Raw genomic sequence first — 11,749 nt, 5'->3', positions numbered from 1 at the left:
AATGCAACCTGCCCTCTTCAGTATGATTCGATTGACTGAAAATATAGATTGACAGTTAGATAGATAAACCACCAAGCAAACCAACCGATCAATTCGCATAGATTGGTCACTTCATCATTCCTGCTAAAATTTATGCACTAATGTGAACCAAAACAGGAAGGCACACACGCACGCAGGGCATGTGTATGCATGCAGCAAGTTCAGTATAAAACATACAACGTTCCTACTAAATGAAACAGTAAGAAACAAGAAATGGAGTTTTAGTTGTAAAGCGCCTAGCTAGCTAATGTCCATGGATAGTACTAGGTAGTAGTAGTGAATTCAAGCTAGACCAGACGGATCACGCCTTCTCTTTGTACGGGTTATCAAGCATCTCACATTCAGTTTTCGTCCATTTTTTTACCCTTCTACTATCCACTAGCAAACCGTCACTGACGCCGACGTCGGCACTTCCACCTTCTTCGGTGACTGTATATCGGCCCATCTGCGGCGCTTCGTGGCAGATGCGAACCAACCCAGGCGGCGCAGGGGCACATCGACCCATTCCTCGGCACCGCGAATCCATATCAGATCATCCGCCGGGGCTTGGTAGCAGATCCGACCAAACTCGGACGGCGCAGGGGCACATCTAAGCATTCCCTAGTGGCACGACTCCGTATCAATCCAGGCCCGTTCGACGACGTCGACCCAGATATCCGCCTAAGTGGGCTGTCATGCTTCACGCTGATGGATTTTATATGTTGATTTGGTGTTACTTACATGCTTATGGATTTGTGTAGGCCGAGTTGATGCTCTATTATTATGGACTTTGTAGACCGATTTGATGCAGTATGATTCGGATTTGTGTAGCATTTACAAAATGAAACTATATATTGTAAATAGGGATGCAAGCGCATCTCGCAAATGCTGATTGGTCATCTTCCGTCGACTTTCTCTCATCGCCATGTTCGTTGCAGTCCGAACAACCATCGGTTCACATTCAGATTGGTTGAATCTTACATAGAGGAACCCTTCGCATACAGGATGGTAAAGGAAGCAAAGAATCACAGGCCACACCGCTTTCGTTCATGGCGCCAAGCGTGAACAGACCGCCGCCCCTCTCGTTCCGTCCCGTCACGTCACCCTATGTGGCACCACAAGTCCGGCTTTGGCACTTGGCATTGGCAGATGGGCACGTCAGATTTGCCAGAGACTTCAAGTCCGACAGGTGGTACGCTGTGTCATCCCTGTTCGGCTAGTACTACGCACGACAGATTTTCCATAGACTCCAAGCTGTGTTGGCGGGTGGTACGTGGCGGCATGGTGTTGCGGGGTACCGGCGGCGACCGCGGCGTGCTCAGTAGTTTGCGAGCAGGGAGGTGGTGGTGTTGGACGTCGTGGCGGCGGCGACAGATGTTCGGACTGGCAAGGATGATGCGGTCGGCGGTTCGATGATGATGGCGGCTTCTAAAACGTATACATGTGGTGTACGCTTTAGGTTTGTTGCATCAGTTGTAGGTTCCGATACGTTATGTGGATGGATGTCAACGACACCTGTTTTAGATATGGGGAATAAGAGCACTCAACATTATCGAGTTTATAGGTGAAAGTGGTGACTTTGAATGGCTTGATGTATGTTCTCGTCAGATCTTTGTCGAATAATTAATAAAAATGATTGCATGCATGATTGATACAAAGGCCGAGGGTTTTAACCTTCTTTTTCTGAAAATAAATAAATAGGGTTGCAAGCGGACATCCCGCAAATCCTGATTGGCCGTCTTCCGCCGACTTTCTCTTGGTCGCCATGTTCGTTGCAGCCTGAGCTAGCATTTGTTCTCACTAGATAATACCCCGCGCGTTGCGGCGGGAATTTGTTGCAGCGTATAGGAGAAGAACCATGGAGTGAAAAATAGTAACAACGAAATATATATTATTTGAACCACTGATAGTATGACATGAAAAGTCAAAAAATAGTATATTGGAGTATATCTGTATTTGCGTAATTACAATATGTCGCTTTATTTTTTTTATCAAACATCTGTCCCTTTATTGTGGGGAAATCTAAATGCACTACTAACAGGGAGAAACCATATACACTCAAAACATGTCCAAAGCTTGGTTCAAGGTATTCCACTAAAAACAAAGCCCAACACAAAAGGCCGGAATCCCCACAAAACTAATGAATGCTTGTTCAGTTATACTATGTACTTTTTTTTGCGGGTACAGTTATCTGTAATTAGGACATGAACAATGCTATACACATGTCAATTTTTGTACCATGGAGCAGATCAAGCCGGCTACACTTAATTAGAGGAAAACTAGAGAACAGCATTCATACCTCGTACAAAGTTCGAATAGTAACTGTCATACGTGCAATAGTTCCGTAAGAATATAAAGCCCTTCAAAACCAAAGAAAAAAAATATCCACAAATCCAGCAGCAACACATCCCTGCATCTTAGAATTTGTACATGCACGACCACGAGCCACATACCAAGGACTAAAAAAGAAGTAGTAAAAAAGAACATGCATAAATATTAAATAGTGGTAGACATCATGCATGGAGAACACATATACTACGTCTCTTCCATCCAATAAAAAAGAATCAAATATATGCATCCAATTCTCCGTCAGATCACGTGATGTCCATGCCTTCAAGGAAACAACGTTGACGTGGAGATCTAAAAAAACAAATAAAAGACAGGAGCGATCTCATCTCCTGCTCCCACATTGGCGACAGATCGAGGAGCTACTCCGACTTGCTCGGCACCGGCCGGCATGTCCTCCGATGGAGCCGCCAAACTACACCTTGTGGCCGGCGCTCTCCTCTTTTTCAGCTACTCCGCGACTTGGAACCAGAGGTTCCAACCAAGCTAGCTAATAATCCGGTGAGATCCGAGGAGCTCGACAGGAAAGGGAGCCCTCACCTTGCCTGTGGTGTTGATGGGGGATGCTGACATGCACTGAGAGGCCGAGTCGACGTCAGGGCCGGCATAGCCCCAGCTGGGTTGAAGCGCTCGACGGGGCTCCCGGACGACGCCAAAGCGCTGGTCTATGGAGGCTTGCTTGTCGTGTGGTATGGAGAATGGCTCGAATAAAGAGGGGAGAGAAGAATCTGGGAGACATCGGTGGAGATTTAATGATGGATCGAAGATGAGGAGATCTATCTACGAAGAGGCAAGAAAACGAAAGGGCAGAGAGATTATACAGTGAAAATAATCAAACATACGGTATTAATTTGTTACACTTGTGAAGGAAACGCATCTTGACATGTCATCATGCATTGTGGAGAGTTTGCCAAGAGTTGCTGACATGGCTTGATGCTGATGTGGACATGCTGCATGTTTAGATAAATTGGTTAGTGGGGATGAACTTCTTAAGTATATAAGATTCGAGTTGGTTGAATCTTAGGCCAACTCCACCGCGCGACCCTATCCTGTCCGGCCCCGTCCGTTTGAGGTAAAATGGACAAAAAAGGCGGCCCAGCGCGCGGGAGCAAACGGACTTTTGTCCGCTTTGTGTCCGCTTTCGACCCATCCCCGGCCCAAACTTGCGCCGGTTTTGGGGTGAAACGGACAACGCGCGGACGGGCGGGACGCGCGCACTTGTCCTCCCCTGGCCCGCCTGTCGGTGGGAGAAACCAAAAACCCCCCGACGGCCATTTGGCGCCATTTCCCCCAAACCCTCCCACGTCCCTCCCGCCGCCCCCCCCCCCCCTCTCTCCCCCGTCCATGGCCGACGCCCCACCGAGTTCCGGCGGCCTGGCCGTCGACCCGACCGCAAAGGTGAAGAAGAAGACGCCAAGGAAGCCGCGGTCAGAGTACACGCCGGAGGAGATCGCCAAGTTGGACGCGGAATCGGCGAAGAGGAGGGAACGGAGAGCGGCCGTCAAGATGAATGTCGCCGCGGCCAAGTTCGCCGTCCAGCGCGAGGAGCTGGAGGCCGCGCAGCGCAAGGCTGCTGCCGACGAGAAGGAGGACCTCATCAACAAAGCGCACGCCATCCTCATGCTTGGCATGGGCCGTCCGGCGGGATTCCATGCAGCAGCCGTCGGCCCGACGAGCACAGGCTCGTCGGTCGCCCGGCCTACGCACTGCCAGTCGCCGACGTCGCGCGTCGCGCCCATGTCGCCCGGCTTTCCTCCACCCAGGCACGACGGCCAGACCCGTTTCTCGGCGTCACCGGACGTGGGCTTGTTCGCGCCGTCCACACCATGCCCCGCGGCCATCATCGACCTCAACGTGACGCCTGGGTCCAGCAGCGGTGGGCGGCCTTCCGTCGAGATGCAAAGAAAGCAGGCGCGTGCACCGTTCACGGGCACCATGCCGGCCCCCCGCGTGTTGTTTGACGAAATGCCAACCTCAAGGCCGACGGTGGACGACCCCTTCTACAACCAGTACATGGAGGACGTGATCTTCCAGGGTGGGCATGGCCGTGCCTACGACCCCGATGAGACCCAAAGTCAGGATGGCCGCGCCCAGTACGTGCCCGATGAAGAGGCCGACGACCGTGCTGACTACGACCATGGTGATTCGTGGCATGAAGACGATGACATCTATGTCGAAGGTGAAGATGAAGATGAAGCCAATGATGTTGATATTAGTGGCGCTTCATTGTTCATAGACGAGCTCACCCAAAGAGCGGAAGCACAAAAGAAGCGGAAGAGCATTCGCACCGGTTCATATACACAAGATGAGGACAAGTTGATTTGCCAATGTTGGATGGAGATTAGCCAAGATCCAAGGACCGGCACGCAACAAAAGGGCATTTTTTGGACGAGAGTCCACAAAACATTCCATGAAAGTAAGATGCTTGAGCCCTACCAAATTACAAGCAACTATGGCATCGGTTCGATTCAAAAAAGATGGTTGTTCATCCAACAAGAGTGCAACAAGTATTGTGCCGCATTTGAGAGCGTTGAAGCATGGCCCGTGAGTGGTCTCGGCGTTGGAGACATGGTATGCTCTTCTCTTTCTAGCCCTTGCTACGGCCATGAGACTTCGGCCGTGTATATGTTTGCATGTTCACTTGTTGTTGATCATGTGGTGTAGGCATTTCAATCTTTGGAGGCATTCAAGGCCCGGCACAATGACAAGCCATTCACTCTTACGCATTGTTGGACGATCATCAACAATTGCCCTAAGTTCAAGGTCAATACCGTGAACTTCAAAGGAAGAGAGGCAAGAAGACGGCCAAGTTCGCCGGAGGTGGGGATGGCGAGGCGTTGAAGAGGCCAAGGGGCAAGACCAACTCAAAGGTGGACGACATACGTGACGCCTCATCCATGGCCTTGCATGAGACTTTGCATGGCATGATGTCACATAAGGATGTGAGGGACGAGAAGAAGCGGCAAAGCAAGGACGAGCAAATGAAGCAATACCTAGACCTCCAATGACAGAAGCTTGAGATAGAGGAGGCGGCCAAGAAGAGGAAGATAGACATGGAGGAGGCGGCCCGGCAAAGGCAGCTCGACATGGAAGAGGCCGCCCGGCAAAGGCAGCTCGACATCGAGGCCGACAACGTCAAGGCCAGGCAGAGGCCGCTCGACATCGAGGCCACCAATGCCGCCACCAAAGCGAAGGAGGTGGCCCTTGCGATCATGAGCGTGGACTTGTCGAAGATGAGCGACAAAACGAGGGCCTGATTCGAGGCCAAGCAGAAGGAGATGCTCGACGCCGAAGGCCTGAACTAGGTCGTCCGATCAGCGTGGCCGTTCTTTTTGGAGGCTGGCATGGGTGTCGCCCGCCCGCTGGGCCGCTGGCAGTGTGCCGGCGAAAAAACATTCATTTTGGAGGCCGGCTGTGTTGCCGGCCGCTGGCTGTGTTGCCGGCGAGGACAACTATTTATTTTGAAGGCTGGCTGTGTTGCCGGCCGCTGGCTGTGTTGCCGGCGATGGTCGTGTAGGCCGCTGGCTTTGTTGCCGGCGTGATGAACTCGGGTCGTGAACTGGGCTTCACTAGTGCAGAACCGGGCAATAGCACCGGTTCGTAAGGCCCTTAGTGCCGGTTTAGTAACCGGCACTAAAGTGTGGGCACTAAAGGCCCCCCCTTTAGTACCGGTTCAACATGAACCGGTGCTAAAGGGAAACCACGTGGCACGAGCCAGCTCCGGGGGCCGGGAGCCCTTTACTACCGGTTGGTAGTACTAAATGTTTGTGGGTTTTTATTTTATTTTTTATATTTCAATCAAATTTGTGTTATCAAATTAATTTAGGATTATTTTATGTTATAATGAGTTGTAGTCGTCGTCATCATCATCATCATCGCATATTAATAAATAAATAAACTCTAGCTAGCTAAAAATCATCGTAGTCGTCATTAGTTACCACTATTTAATCATCATATATAGTCATTACCGCTAGCTATCTAATCATCACCAACACTGGCTAGCTTAAAGAAGAAACCTTCACTTTGTAACAGAAGCAAAGATATCATCGAGTTCAACATAATCATCACCAACATCGAAGTTCAGGACAATACGGACATGAGAGAGGACAAGTACTAATTAAGAGCATGAACTAGCTACTCCTGCTGCTCCCTCTCAGGTAGAATAGCATAACATGTATAGCTCTTCTGATTCATCATACTGGAGCATGCAGATGAATCTATCTCCTAATCTTGGGTTGCACTTCAGCTTGCTACCCCCTAGTACTTCTCTGCGATCGTTAACAATTTTGCTCTAATCTTTCACTATTAAGCATTCTTCGCTTTCAGAAATCCTGAATGCACTCATGTGCAATGTAGGATATCTTGGCCGTAAGCTAACCATTGACATGTGACCTTTTGTCTCGATCCACTGAGGCACAACTGTCATCGGAAGTCCCTGTTGAAGAACATCGTATATTAATTAATATACTAAGCAATGAAAGTTTAGCTTCAAAAATAATGTATGCAAAAGATGCACTAATTAAGGACAAATAGTTAAAATCTTACCATCTTTCGATTATAGATGTGACCGTAGTTCAATACGATCACCATTGGTCGCACGTTTTGAGTACTAACATTTATAAGTTCAGGGAAAAATTTGTCTTGACAGTATTAAGATCCTCAAGCCATGAAACATAATGCTTATCTGCTCGCAGTTTAGTTGAGCCCCGGGGCAGTAGTAGGTCCTGTCTACCAAGCGCCAGACATGTTTGCTTGAACCAAAATAAGCTGACAATATAAATTAGTTGTCAACTATTTTTTAATAAACTGTATCAAAGACATAAACATATGCATGCATGGTTGAGAAAAACTCATATAATGGTAGAACTGGAGGCGTTTGCACATCGACCCAGATGTCTATATTACCTTCAATATCATCTTCCGGACGAATATCAAAGGTGATAACCATATCAGGCTCAAATGCATAAGCCTCGCATAGTGCTTGCCAAGTTTTGCATTCAAAATGGGTGTATGTGTCTCCATTATATAATTTGACGTTGAAAGTATACCCATGCTCCGTCTTCAAGTAAACTTTCTTTACCTCCATATCATCTATAGCACTAAAACCTATCTTATCCAAGACAAAAATTCTTGCATGGCAGGGGATGCGCTAGTAGAATAGTGAAAATTTAAAATTATAAGTTGAAGCAAATGAAGCATAAGTCAGGCTTTAAAATTATAAGTTGAAGCAAATGAAGCATAAGTTTTGCATTCAAATAATAATTTCCGTTGTGACTTACTGTATCCACTTCGAATGTCTCATTCAGCTTGATGCTGAAGCGCCTACCATCAACAAGGAAATTTCTGTCGCATAGGCCGCGCTGGTCTTCACAGTGTTCGCACATAATGAAATTTTTTTCGTCGTCAGATAACATTTCCTATATGTTCATATAAGTGAAACATTAAACACTTATTACTATCTAACATTAATTAATATCTAGCCAATTCAAATATATATCTAACTATATTCATCTCTAACAATTGACATTACTATATATTTAACTTTTCTATCTAATTCATCTAACATTCGACATTAATCTAACATTTATATAAACTCAAAATATATAAAAACATTAAATAAACAGAAAAACTCGTTAACAAATAATATTTTAATTAGATCATCAAATCTCAGATACGACAATTTTCTTACTAAAAATAAACTAGTTATATTAATTATTCAACTAGTTCAAATCTCAACTACCTAAATAAACTAGTTCGACAATTTTCTTACTAAAAATAAACTAGTTATATTAATTATTCTACTAGTTCAAATCTCATATACCTAAATAAACTAGTTCGACAATTTTCTTACTAAAAATAAACTAGTTATATTAATAATTCAACTAGTTCAAATCTAAAATACCTAAATAAACTAGTTCGACAATTTTCTTACTAAAAATAAACTAGTTATATTAATTATTCTACTAGTTCAAATCTCATATACCTAAATTAACTAGTTCGACAATTTTCTTACTAAAAATAAACTAGTTATATTAATTATTCAACTAGTTCAAATCTCATATACCTAAATAAACTAGTTCGACAATTTTCTTACTAAACTAGTTCTATTAATTATTCAACTAGTTCAAATCTCACATACCTAGCTAATTAATATCTAATTAAATTTTCTAATAAACAGAAAACAGAAAACAGAAAATAAGTAAAAAAATGTGTGTGTGTGTATGTGTGTGTGTACGTGTGTGTGTGTATGTGTGTGTATATATGTGTGTGTATGTGTGTATATGTGTGTGTGTCTGTGTACGTATACGTATGTACACTGAAGTGCGCGGCCTCGTACGCAGCCGCCCCGTACGTACGAGCGGGGGCGGCGGCGTACGTACGGGCCGGGTGCGCGCGCGGCGTGGGTACGCAAGAGCGAGAGAGTGTATACGTACGTACGGGCCGGACCGCGGCGCGATGACGACGGACGGCGGGCGACGACGGGCGGCGGGCGACGGGCGGCGGGCGACGGGCGGCGACGACGGGCGCGTCGCGAGAGGTTGGAGACGAAAAAAGTGGGGAGATCTAACTGAATTTTCGTAAGTGTTGTATATATAGGAGAGGCCTTTAGTACCGGTTGGAGCCACCAACCGGTACTAAAGGCCAACTTTAGCCAGGCCAAGAGGCGGGAAGAGCAGGCCTCTTTAGTACCGGTTGGAGCCACCAACCGGTACTAAAGGCCTCGCGCTGCCACCCCAAAGTTTAGTCCCACCTCGCCGGGCGAAGGGCAGCCGCACTGGTTTATAAACCCAGCCGCGGCTACCTCTTTGAACTCCTCTATATATAGCAGGCTTGTGGGGCTAAATTCTACGCGCTGCCCTGTGAGTCTGCTAGGCCTTTAAGGCCTGTAATTGCACGCCCGTGGCCTAGCAGGCCCACAGGGCAGCGCCCCAATTTTTTTATAGTTTTTTCTGCTTTATTTTCTTCTATTTATTTCTGCGTAGTTTTTTGTATAGTTTTTTCTTTTTTGTTATTTTTATTTTCTTCTATTTATTTGTCAGTAGTTTTTCATCTAGTTTGCCAAAATTCAACATTTTCAGAGTTCATTTTGTAGTGGTTTTCAATTTCACGGTCATTTTATAAACGATTGAAAAATAGCAAAATATTTTTTTTCTTTTCTGCTTTATTTTTTCTTTTATTTATTTCTGAGTAGTTTTTTCTTTTCTGCTATATTTATTTTCTTCTATTTATTTCTGAGTAGTTTTTTTATATAGTTTTTTTTTCTTTTCAGCTATAGTTTTTTTTCTATTCTGCTATTTTTTCTTTTCTGCAAAACTTGATGGTCAAAGTCTGGAGTTATAACCAAAGTTTAAAAAAAAGAAATGCTGACGTGCAATTAGTTTTTGTCATAACAGAAGAAGTCCGGAGTTGTAATAAGTTATTAAAAATAAAAAAGAGGTGCAATGCTCGTTAATTTGCTTAAGCCTTTCGGAATAGTGTAAACTGCACTGCGCATAGCTCCGTGCAGTCTACCATATATTCCTGAAGGCTTGAAGCTAAGCAACGTGAGCATTGAGCCTCTTCTTCATCGTCTCTGCACTCAGGGCTTATAAACCGCTCCTAGTCCCTCTCTCTTCGCGAGGTTGGACTAAAAAACAGCTTACTAAGAAACTGTAGTACTGCTTCATCCATGAACCGGTACTAAAGGCTTGTTAGGGGAGCGAGGTGGGACTAAAAACAGCTTGCCATAACCTCATTAGTACCGGTTCGTGGTACGAACCGGCACTAAATGGTGATGGTGGGGCCATAGCCTGACCGCAGGCTGACACAGCCTCTTTAGTACCGGTTCGTGGCATGAACCGGTACTAAAGGTTCGCCACGAACCAGTACTATTGATCGCCGCCACGAACCGGCACTAATGTGCTTCACGTTTGACTCTTTTCTACTAGTGCTTGGCATTTGAAACGTCCTTTTTTTTAAAATAGACACGGACAGGATGGAGCAAAAGGATGCGGCCGCGCGCTGGGCGCACGGCCACCGCATCCCAAGACAGGCCCGGACACGACCCCAAATCCCTACCCAAAAGGACAAAAACCGAACAAAACGGACGTCTGTTTGGGATCGCGCGGTGGAGTTGGCCTTACAGAAAGGATCCTTCACGTACAGAATGGCAAAGAAAGCAAAGAATTAGCGGGCATGCCGCTTTGGCGCATGGGACCAAGCGGGAACAGATCCCCGCCCCTCCTGTCCTGTCACGCCATCCCACGAGTCCAACCCAAGGACAAAGAAACTTGGGCGTCGTGTTTTTCTCTTTTTTTCGATAAAAGAGAGCTCCCTCTTCGGTTTTCATTAACAGAAATCACCCCATGGGCGTCGTGTTGGTTTTCGCACTTGGCGCTGGCGAACGGGCACAAGCGTCCGATGCCCACGCCAAGCCTCGAGAGCAAGGACAAAAAGCGGTGCACCTCACCACGTCGTCTTCCCCGTGGGTTTTGGCTGTGCGCTTCGTTGCCATCCGTATCCGTCCAAGCATCGGCGTCGCGGTCAGGGTCGCTAGCGTGCGCTTAAATGGTGCTTTGTTGGGTTCGAAAACAGTCCCCCGTCCAGGTGGGCAGGCAACGCTCCACAAGGTCCAATAAGAGGGGCTGGTGATGGAGGCAGTAACAATCAGGGCCGTGTGCGATGCGTCCAAGGAACCACGGGCAACGTGACAAAGGAGTCGGTCGCAACCCCGCCGCTATCCCTCTGTCTTATTCCTCATTTTCCAGGTTCCTGCTAATCCCTGTCCGTGCTCTCCAACTCTGTAATCTGTTTGTTTGTTCGTTTGTGGCGAGGAGGAGCCTTTGTTTGCACTTCTTGGCTCGTCGCTTCCGCGCCTAGACAAACCCGGGTGGGGACTGGGGAGGCCAGCGATAAGCTCGAATTTATTGGGGTTTGAACACTTCTGCAGGTCTTTACAAATGGTCCTGCCTGCCTGCCTGCGTGTACATGTTGCAAACTGCCAAATAGGAATAAATTCGTTCTTTTTTTTGCGGGGAAAATAAATAGGAATAAATTCGTTCTTGGCCGTACATAGTAATACCATACGAGCTCGTACACGGACAGGGAGCCTAACCAGCTACGAGTTGCTGTAAAAGAAGGCGGCGTTCTCTGCACAAACATATTATCAACCCATGGACGCTACTTCCGAGCTCAAATGCTCCTTGATGAATATTAGAATAGTAAATAGTTAAAAAAACAAAAGAAATATGATTAACTTAAAAACATGTTTGTATGTTTGCAAATTTTATCATAAAAGGTTACGCAAATGTCATTTCATAATGAAAATGGTCGAGCATACAATTTTTTTCAAAATAATTTTTTTTATTTTCTTCTAATTTTTCTGGCGGGGTTCAATTTGAGCGAT

The sequence above is a fragment of the Triticum urartu genome, chromosome 3A (genome assembly GCF_056163025.1).
Source record: "Triticum urartu cultivar PI428250 chromosome 3A, HENAU_Tu73, whole genome shotgun sequence".
Classification (NCBI taxonomy): Eukaryota; Viridiplantae; Streptophyta; class Magnoliopsida; order Poales; family Poaceae; genus Triticum; species Triticum urartu.
The sequence above is the reverse complement of the archived record's forward strand: the minus strand, read 5'-3'. Positions refer to the sequence as shown.